This window comes from Phodopus roborovskii, unplaced genomic scaffold (assembly GCF_943737965.1).
Source record: "Phodopus roborovskii unplaced genomic scaffold, PHOROB, whole genome shotgun sequence".
Taxonomy (NCBI): Eukaryota; Metazoa; Chordata; class Mammalia; order Rodentia; family Cricetidae; genus Phodopus; species Phodopus roborovskii.
In genome coordinates this window covers 4513134-4523235 of record NW_026126436.1, presented here as the reverse complement: position 1 = coordinate 4523235, position 10102 = coordinate 4513134, and the positions used below count along the sequence as shown (strand labels likewise).

Sequence of the window (10102 nt, the reverse complement as noted above, 5' to 3'; positions counted from 1 at the left end):
GGAGCCCCACTACTAGACAAAGACCTACAGGCATGTAATGACTACTAAGAGAAGGAGAATCAGCCTCTCCGAGGGTCGAGCTCCTTCGCTGCTTGTCCAACCCAGAGTGGTCAGCCTTGAAATCAAATATACACCACCAACACAGATACTCATGTTACAACAATAATAAATGAAAAAGAGGCTATTGACTTGAGAGTGGGTGGTATGGTAGAGTTATAGGGAAGTTGGCTGGAGGGGCTAGAAGGAGGAAATGGAGGGGGAACATATTGTAATTTTATTTCAGTGATTAGAAAAAAATAAATGAAAGGGAATTCTAAATCTTACCTTTCAATGGTGATGCACATCTAGAATTTCAGTAGAAGGTCTTGAAGTCCAGTCTAGCCTGGGCTACATAGGGAAACTGTTAGCAAATTCCCAATTTTTTTATGAGGATTTTGCTTTCAGTGCCCTACCAGTCTCTGTACATTTATACTTGGTGGTTAGAAAGCTGTATTTATACCCAGATTTATTTATTCTAAGACAAAAGGTGGGGGTGGACAAAGCTGTGGATGAGAGGAAAAGAACATGGTGTTTGAAACTCCATTAATGGATAATGCTGTGTTGAGCTAATTCTAATCATAATTGATTATGATAACAATTGCAACTACTATCAAACTTACTGTTCACTACTTGAAATGTAATGGTTTTATCTAATTCAATTGAATTGCTGCACAAATACTACTTTTTAAAAAAAGTATAGAAAGCTTCCCGAATTTTTGTGTTATCCATTTGCAGGGGCCATGCTAATCTCTGTATCATTCCAGTTTTAGCATACAGCATTTTGAGTATTTGTGTTGCTGAAACAAGCACAAATATTGCTTTTTGTTTCTTTTGTCACTATTCAGGCTTGAACCTAGAATCTCACCATTAAGAAAATTTTCCCAGTCACAAATATTGCTTAATTGATCTACTATTATGTGTCAGTCATATAGTTGTTATTTTGACATTATATATGTATAAATATATTTGTACAACTATGCAATTGTTTAATATGGTAATTAATTTCCATGAGACAAATTATTAATAATGAAGTTATTGGATTGGAGCATAAATAATTTTAAAAAATTATCCTTCAAAATCCATTAACCTTTTAATTTTAATTTTTATTATGATATAATTACAACATATCTCTTCTCCAAACTCTCCCATATTCCCCTCCATGCTTTTATGGCCTCTTTTTTATTAATTGTTATTGTATGCATATATGTATATACATATATATTTCAATGCAAGCTGCTCAGTCTTTATAATTGTGTGTATGTGTGTTTTCAGGACTGACCATATGGTGTTGGATAACCAATAGGAATTGGTATTCTTTTCCCATTCTTCCACTCTGAGCCTCCTCAACTGCATTTAGTTCTTTTCTGAGGTCTTGGGGGCTTTATCTCATCTGCTTTGGCATGTCTATTGGAGTAACCCTTGTTCATCTTATGTTTGGGCAGTCATGATGGTGAGACTCCATCGGTATTACTAGTAGACACAATCTCACAAAAAAAAAAAAAAAAACCCTTTATCTTCTGGCCCTTATAATCTTTCCACTTCATTTGCCACAATGCTTCCTGAGTCTGAGATATTGGAATGTTTAGTAGATGTATCTACCTGGACTGGGTGAACATTTTTTGAGATATTTCTTAGCCAGGTTTTTCCTCTTTTGACAATTCTCTCTTTAGGTTCTAGGCCAATTTGTCAAATAAGTAATTTGATTTTTGACTGCTTATTTTTTGAGGTTTGTGTATATTCTGGATATTAGTCCTCTCTCAGATGAAGAGCTGGAAAAGATTTTCTCCCATTCAGTGGGATTCCACTTTACCTGGATTCAGTGTTTCTTTAGCTGTGCAGAAGAGTTTTACTTTAACAAAGGCACATCTGTTAATTGTTGGCCTTTATTCTTGAACAAATAGAGTCCTATTCAGAACTTTCTTCCCTACACCTATATCATGTAGGGTATTGCCTATATTTTCTTACAGAAGTTCCAATATTTCAGGTTTTACTTTTAGGTTTCTTAGTCATTTGGTTGTTTTTATGGAAGGTGACAGATATTAATCGGATTTCATTATCTGATATGCGGATATCCAGTTTTCCCAGTACCATTTGATGAAGCTTTTTTTCCTCTAAGATTTGTTATTGATGTCTTTGTCAAATAATAAGTGGCTGAAGTTACGTGTCTACATGTTTGGGTCTTTGATTTTGTTCCACTGGCCTACATGTCATTTTTGTGCCAGTACCATATTATTTTCACTAATATGGCTCTGTAATATATCACAAGACTCTGCACTGTAATCCCTCCAGCATTGTTCTTTTCTCAGGGACATTTTGCCTACCCATAGTCTTTTGTGGTTGCATGTGAATTTTAGGGTAGGTTTATTTTTCTTATTTCTTTGAAGAATGATATGCAAATTTGATTAGTTTCATTGAATCTGTAAATAGCTTTAGGTAGAATGGTCATTTTTCTTTTTTCTTTTTTGTAAGGTGTACACTTTTATTAAACTGGTTTCAAGTCAGTGCACAAGCAAGTCCTGCCTGCCTCAAAACCTCAACCCATTCCCAGGGAGACCAAAGCCTTCATATATCAAGTTGGGGGGACAAAAACAAAAAGGAGGGCTATGGTGGCTGATGAAGAATTGTCTTTTTTTTTTTTCCACCACAAATCTTTTATTTAACATAGACCATCTGGAATACATATTGGATGTATTTGGCAAACTTTCCTTTTCTTTTGTTTTGTTTTTTGAGGCAGGGTTTCTCTGTGTAGCTTTGGAGCCTGTCCTAGAACTTGCTCTGTAGACCGGGCTAGGCTTGAATTCACAGAGGACTTCTTGCTTCTGTCTCCTGAGTGCTGGGATTAAAGGTGTGTGTCACCACAGCCCAGCTTGGAGCATTTTATTTAATTTACTTTAATAATCCAAAAAGCCATTCCATCTGTACACCAACCCACCCACCTTATCCATGTTTCCCCTTGCTACAGTTCCATTTATCCATGGTCAACTGACAACAAGTTAGAAGGTCAAAAGCAAATGAGTTTCTTCAGTGACCTCTTTGGGTATTTCTATTAATACAGTGGTCTCTTGCTTGTCAATGGGGATGTGTGCTATTCCTCCGGTGGATGCCCTCATGATGCCTCAGGAATCATTGAAGCCTGTGCTTTTTTCTTTTCCTTTTTTCTTTAATTTACATTTTTTTATTTTACATGTCGATCCCAGTTCCCTCTCCCTCCCTCCCTGTTACCCTTTCTCCCCCCTCACATGCACCCTGACCACCCTCCCCTCCCATCTCCCCACCCCAATTCCACATGTAGGGCAATGCCATCGAGGTGGGGTCATGTAAATCTGTCAAGTCATTTGAAGTAGGGACTAGGACTTCTCTCCTGTCTCTAGGTTAAGGCAGTATCCCTTCATGGGGGATATGTCCACAAGGTCCTTTTGTACACCAGGGATACATCCTGGTCCCACTGTCTGAGGTCCCTTAGGCTGCTCAGTCCTTCTGGCTGAGACCCATATTCAGGGGGACTTGAGTCAGTCCCATGCTGGATTCACAGCTATCAGTCTGGGGGGCCTTTAGCTCCTCCTTGTTTGGGTCAGCTTTTTCTATGTGTTTCTGCAACCTGGTCTTGTCCTTTCTGTCTTCATCTGAATTCTACTTCGACTCAGTGTTTAGGTATGGGTGTTTGCTTCTGTTTCCAACAGGTACTAGATGATGGCTCCATGATGGTGAATAAGTTAGTTGCTGATCTCACTACACAGGAAGGGCATTTGTGGTAGCCTTTCCACGGTTGCTCAAATTGTTGGCAGCAGTCTTGTAGGAAACTCTTCCTACAAAACCAAATTGTAGATTCATTGATTTGATTCTGTTGGTCCTTTGTATTGTTTCTCTGTTTCTTTTTTTTAAATTTCTGCTCTGAATTGTATTTTTTCTTGCTGTTCACAGGTTTGGATTTGGTTTGTCCCATTTTTCCAACTTTCTAAGTTGCACCATAAGCCATTTCTTTGTGCTCTTTCTGATTTGTTTTCTATGCAGGTATTTAAAGCCATAAATTTCCCTTCAGGACTGTTTTCAATGTGCCCTAGAGGTTTCGTTGTGTTTCATTTTCATTTTCATTTGCTTCTACTTCCAGAAAGCTTTTGCTTTCTTGATTTAGTCTTTGACCCATTCATCGTTTAGTAATGTGTTGTTTAATCTCCATGGAGTTTGTGTATTTACTAGAGTTTCTTTGCTGTCAATTTTAAGTTTTGTTGCACTGTAGTTACATAGGATAAAAGGAGTGTTTTCAATATTTTTCAATTTGAAAAGATTTGTTTTTATTTTAATAAGATATTTATAATTAAATGTATTGTTTTAATATGTTTATAATATTTTATTATTTTCTAAAACAGACCCAAGGTGTGGTCTATCTTAGACATGCTTCCATGTGATTCTTCCTTTTATGTGATTTGAGTTTGGGGGACTTTGGTATTTTTGGTATTTGGATATAATATTTTCTAGATATTTGTTAAGTCCTTTGGATGTATGGTATCAGCTAATTCTGTTGTCACTCTGTCATAATTTTTGTCCATATAACCTGTCTGTAAAGAAGGTGGGATATTGAAATCACCTAATATTAATGGATTGATGTTAATTTGTGTCTTTAAATCCAGAAGAGTTTTTTGAAATTAGATTGCTACATGTTTGCTAGGACAGAAATTTGGTCCTCTTAGTTAACTGTTCACTTGGGTAGAAAGAAGGGCCCTCTTGATCTCTTCTGATCAGTTTCAGTTTGAAGTCTGCTTTGTCATTTATTAAGAGAGAGAGTACCTGCTTATTCCCTGGTCCAGTTTTATTGGAATACTCTTTTCTTTTACTCTACATTGGTATTTATCTTTAAAACTAAGATGTGTTTTTTGTAGACAACAGAGAGTGGCTGTACAACTGTGTACTCCTACCAGCAATGGATCAGTGTTCCTCTTACTCCACATCTTCACCAGCATGAGCTGTCACTTGTTTTGTTGATTTCATTTAGTAATTTAACAGCACACCTAGCTTTTAAGTTAGGAGTTAAAACTCTGGGAATATTGGATTTTTCAATTCCATCCTTATTTTTAGTTGAGTATTCTGATGTTTTTATCTTCTGATTGAATTCCATTTTCAAGTCCTGCCTTGTCTTGGTCACTCTCATCAGGCCCATGCTTGTGCTTTCTTGAGCATTACCCAGATGTTTATTTCATTGATCTCCTTCTCCTTAATTCCATTGAACTGTACATTTTTTGTCTTCTTTAAATTCCTTGAATTCTTTGATGGGATCTATAATTGTTCTTTTAACATCTGTGTCCTGGAATTCATCTAGGTAATTGTAATGGGCAAGCATTTCTATAGGACTGGTAGGTTTTAGAGAGAAGATACAGGCTTCATCTTCAGTATTGGTAGGAAGCAGACTAGGCTGGTACATTTGAGTTTGGAATCTCAGCTAGAACTGGAGAGTTTCAGAAAATGGGAGGTCACAGAGACATATGGTATTAGAGGCTGAAGGAGGACAGGAGACATCTGGGTACAAAGTGGGGAGGATGGAAGCTGCACAGAAGAGACGAGTGGACAATTGCAGGTAGCTTGATCCCTGGTGGATGCCTAGAGGTTGACTATAGTGCAGGTTGGTGTGCTCAGAATAGGCCAGGACAAAGGCTTGAACATATGTATTTTATTTCCCTTTATTATATTTTTATTATATAAACCTGTTTTTAAATTTGAATATACTTTTATCCTATCCTTTCCCTGAAAGTTCTTTCTCAAAAAACAAAAACCCAATACAAACAACCCACCCAAACCAAGAAAACAAAATAAAACACCACACACAAAAAAAGAAAAAGAAAACTGGAAACAACAACAACAAAACCTGTGGAGTCCATTATATGTTGTTCAACTACTCTTGGTCTTGAGGTCTGCCCTGGAAAGGTCACGCTATTGAAAAAACTGATTTTCCCTCTTCTAGCAGGCATAAATGACAGTTCAGGTGTTAATTTTTATCTTAGTGGCGTTCTAGTTTATCTAGTGGTTCTAGTTTATCTTAGTGGTGTTCATTCATTTATTCAAAAACTATATAACAAAACAAAACAAAACAAAACAAAAAAAAACTATCCCACCAAAGTTGGACAAAACAAACCAAGATGAAAAAAAAAAAAAAAAAAAAAAAAAAAGGAACTCGATTGAAGACACAAGAATTGGAGACATTCTTGCTTGCACTCTTAGAAATCCCATAAGAAACACTACTGTAGAAACTACAATAAACCCAGAGGACCTGGTGTAGGCCCTCACAGCATGTTCCTCTGTCTCTGTGAGTTTGTGTAAGCATTCATCATGTTGACTTGGAAATCCTCATTTTCGTTGTGTCCTCCACCCCTCTGGCCCTTACACTCTTGCCTCCTCTTCTACAGAGGTCCCTGAGTTCTAAGGTGAAGGTTGTGATGGAGACATACCAATTAGGACTAAATGTTCCAAACTGTTATGGGTCTCTGTATTTGTTCCCAACTGCTGCAGGAAGAAGCTTTTGTGATGATAGCTGAGCAAGGCACTGATCTATCCACATAGTAAATAGCATTGGAAGACTTTTCTTTTTCTTTCTTCCTTTCATTCGTTCTTTTTTTCTGGTTTTTCGAGACAGGGATTCTCTGTATTGCTTTGGAGCCTTCCTGGAACTAGCTCTGTGGACCAGTCTGGCCTCAAACTCACAGAGATCCACCTGCCTCTGCCTCACAAGCACTGGGATCAAAGGCATGTGCCACCAATGCCTAGTTGGGAGTCATTTTTTTTTAAATCACTACATATTTTTTTCTTTTTTTGAGAGAAGTAGTACTTGGTTTTACCCTAGGACCCCGAGCTATCTAGTTTCTGGTTCTTGGTCACCCAAGTTGTGTTGTATGTGGACTTCATCTCATGGAGTAGGCCTTAAGTAAAATAAGTTGCTGGTTGTTTTCTCCCACAAACTTTGTATCTTTGTTGTCTTAGAATATCTTGGAGATAGGACACCATTGTAGATAAAGAGTTTGTGGCTGTCTTGGTGTTTACACTTCCTTTTTGATAATGTGGGGAGTACCTTACTACCCCAAAGATACTAGAACATAGAGGTGAAGGATCTATGTGTGCACCAGCTCAATGTCTCCATGTTCAATGAACTGTATAAATGTTGTCTTCATCAATGAGGCCTTGTTGTCCCTTTATGGAGAGCAACCTATTGTCTTGGCAACAGCTGGTTATTTTTAATAGCACATGTTCAAGTATATGAAATCTTACAGGCAAGATGTTTTAGAAAAAGTCTATAACAATTTATTTTGAATTTGCATTTTTACAGTAGTTCAATTTTACATCTCAATAGAAATAATTGTTTCAAAATTTATTAATCAGCATATGGGTTATTATTTTTCCACCCTTAACTGAAACTTTATTTAAAAAGTACATTTTTGATGAGGGAAGCTTCTACCACACAGCATGGTTCATGAGATTGGAGGTTCCAAAACTCCCTACTCTACTCCTATCACAGCACCTGCTGTATTGAATGTATTCCAACTCATAAAGTTAGAGGATGCAATCCTATACCCAACCCTAGCTCAGCCCTGCTGCATCACACCCTTCATATTCCTGAGGTCAGAGGATATACAGTCACCTTCACTGCCATACCACAGGCATCTCAGCTGTGCTGTCAGAGAACAAATTGCCTCTGCCCTAAGTGGAGTTCCCATTATATATCATATACCCTAGCTCATGAGGTTAAAGAATGGATCACCACATGTTGGTGCAATACCTTTTTACACCACACAGAATCCAACTTGTGAGATCAGAGGCCATTCCCTTGATGTTAACCCAGATGATTTTAGTTGTCCCATAAATGAGCTAGTACCAAGTATGTCTATAGCTGAACTTCAAGCAGTGATAAACAAAGTTAAGATGAGCTAAATGTAGAGAATAAGAACAAATCCAAATGCTCATATAACAAGATGTGCCAGAAATTTATAACTAATGAACTAATGTTGTATGTGCAATTTCCAGTGCAAAAGCACAAGTAACATGAAAAGTCAAAACACCTATGTCTTTACAAAAATTACTAATCCCATAAGCATGACCTCTGTGCTGGCTAGTTTTATGTCAAGTCAACATAAGCTAGAGCTCTTTCAGAAGAGGGAACCTCAATTGAGAAAATGCCCTTACCAGACAAGCCTGTGGGAAAACCTGTGTTGCATTTTTTTTAATTGATGATGTTAGAATGCCAAGTCCGTTATGGGTGGTAAAACACCTAGGTAGAAGTTGCCTGGGTTGTATAAGAATGCAGGCTGAGCAAGCCAATAAGTAGCACCATAGCCTCTCCATCATTCATGAATCTAGATTCCTTCCCTGCCCAAGTTCTTGCCCTGACTTCCTCCAGTGATGGAATGAGATATGGAAGTGTAAGCTGAATAAACCTTTTCCTCTTTAAGTTGATTTTGGTCATGGTGTTTCATTACAGCAACAGAAACCCCACACGAAACAGAAGTTGGTATTGGGGTCATGCAGTGTGGCTATGTCAGACCTGGCTGTGTATTTTCAGGATTCCAAAAAGACATTGGAAATCTGCTCAGAGCTCAGTGTCATGTTCTGGGGGGGGGGGTCTTAAAAAACAATTGGCAAAAAATAGACAGGTAGATCAATGGAACTGAATAAAAAATTCTGATGTTAACACCTACAAACACTGATTTTTCACAAAAGAGCTAAAATTATACAATGGAAGAAGGAAAACATCTTCAAGAAATGGTGCTGGCACAACTGGATGTTGGTATGGAGAAGATTGCAGATAGACCCATTTCTATCACCATGCACAAAACTTAAGTCCAAATGAATCAAAGACTTGAACATAAATCCAGCCACACTGAATCTCTTAGAAGAGAAAGGGAAAAGTATCCTTGAACGAATTTGTACAGGAAACCACTTCCTGAATATAACACCAGTAGAACAGACAGTAAGATTGACAATAAATAAATGGGACCTCCAGAAACTTCTGTAAGGCAATCAATAAGACAAAATGGCAGCGCACAGACTGGATAAAGATTTTCACCAACCCCACATATGACAGAGGGCTGATCTCCAAAATATACAAAGAACTCAAGAAACTAGTCACCAAAACACCAAATAACCTTATTAAAAAGTGGAGTGCAGAACTGAATAGAAAATTCTCAATAGAGGAAATCAAAAAGGCTAAAAGACACTTAAGAAAGTGTTCAACATCCTTAGCCATGAGGGAAATGCAAATCAAAACAACTCTGAGATACCATCTTACTCCTGCCAAAATGGCTAAAATTAGAAACACCAATGACAGCTTGTGCTGGAGAGAATGTGGAGAAAGGGGAACACTCCTCCACTCTCCTCCACTGCTGGTGGGAGTGCAAACTTGTACAGCCACTTTGGAGATCAGTATGGCTGCCCCCTCAGGAAAATGGTAATCAGTCTACCACAAGACCCGGAAATTCCACTCTTATGTGTATACCAAAATGATCCACATCCATGCAACCAACACATCTATTCAACTATGTTCATAGCAGCATTATTTATAATAGAAAGAACCTGGAAGCAAACTAGACGCCCCTCAACTGAAGAATGGATAAAGATGATGTGGTATTCACACAATGGAAAACTACTCAGTGGGGAATAAAAACCAATGGAATCTTGAAATTTGCAGGCATATGGAAGGATCTTGAAGAAACTATTCTGAGTGAGGTAACCCAGTCACAAAAAGAGGAACATGGTATGTACTCACTCATATATGGATTTTAGACATAAAGCAAAGGATCACCAGCCTAAAATTCACACTGTCAGAGAAACTAGGGAGGAATCTAAGTGATTCATATGAGGTCCCTCACAGAAGGGCAAAAGGACAAGAACTCCTGAACTTATTGGAATGGGGGGGCAGTGAATGAAAAGGGAGTTAGGAGAAAGAGAAGGGGAGGAGAGGAGAACATGTGGGACCAGGAAGATTGAGTCAGAGGAGGAATAGAGGAGAGAAAAAAAACAAAAAAGATACCATAATAGAGGGAGCCATTATATGTTTGAAGAGAAAACTGACTCTAGAGAAATGTTC

At 37.9% G+C, this 10102-nt stretch overlaps 1 non-coding gene across 1 annotated transcript; it reads right to left on the bottom strand.

Moving 5' to 3' along the window:
• Positions 1-729: 729 nt before the first annotated feature.
• On the bottom strand, positions 730-838 carry LOC127224490 (U6 spliceosomal RNA). Its single transcript, XR_007834722.1, has one exon. It is a non-coding gene; the product is annotated as a U6 spliceosomal RNA (small nuclear RNA).
• Positions 839-10102: the final 9264 nt, after the last annotated feature.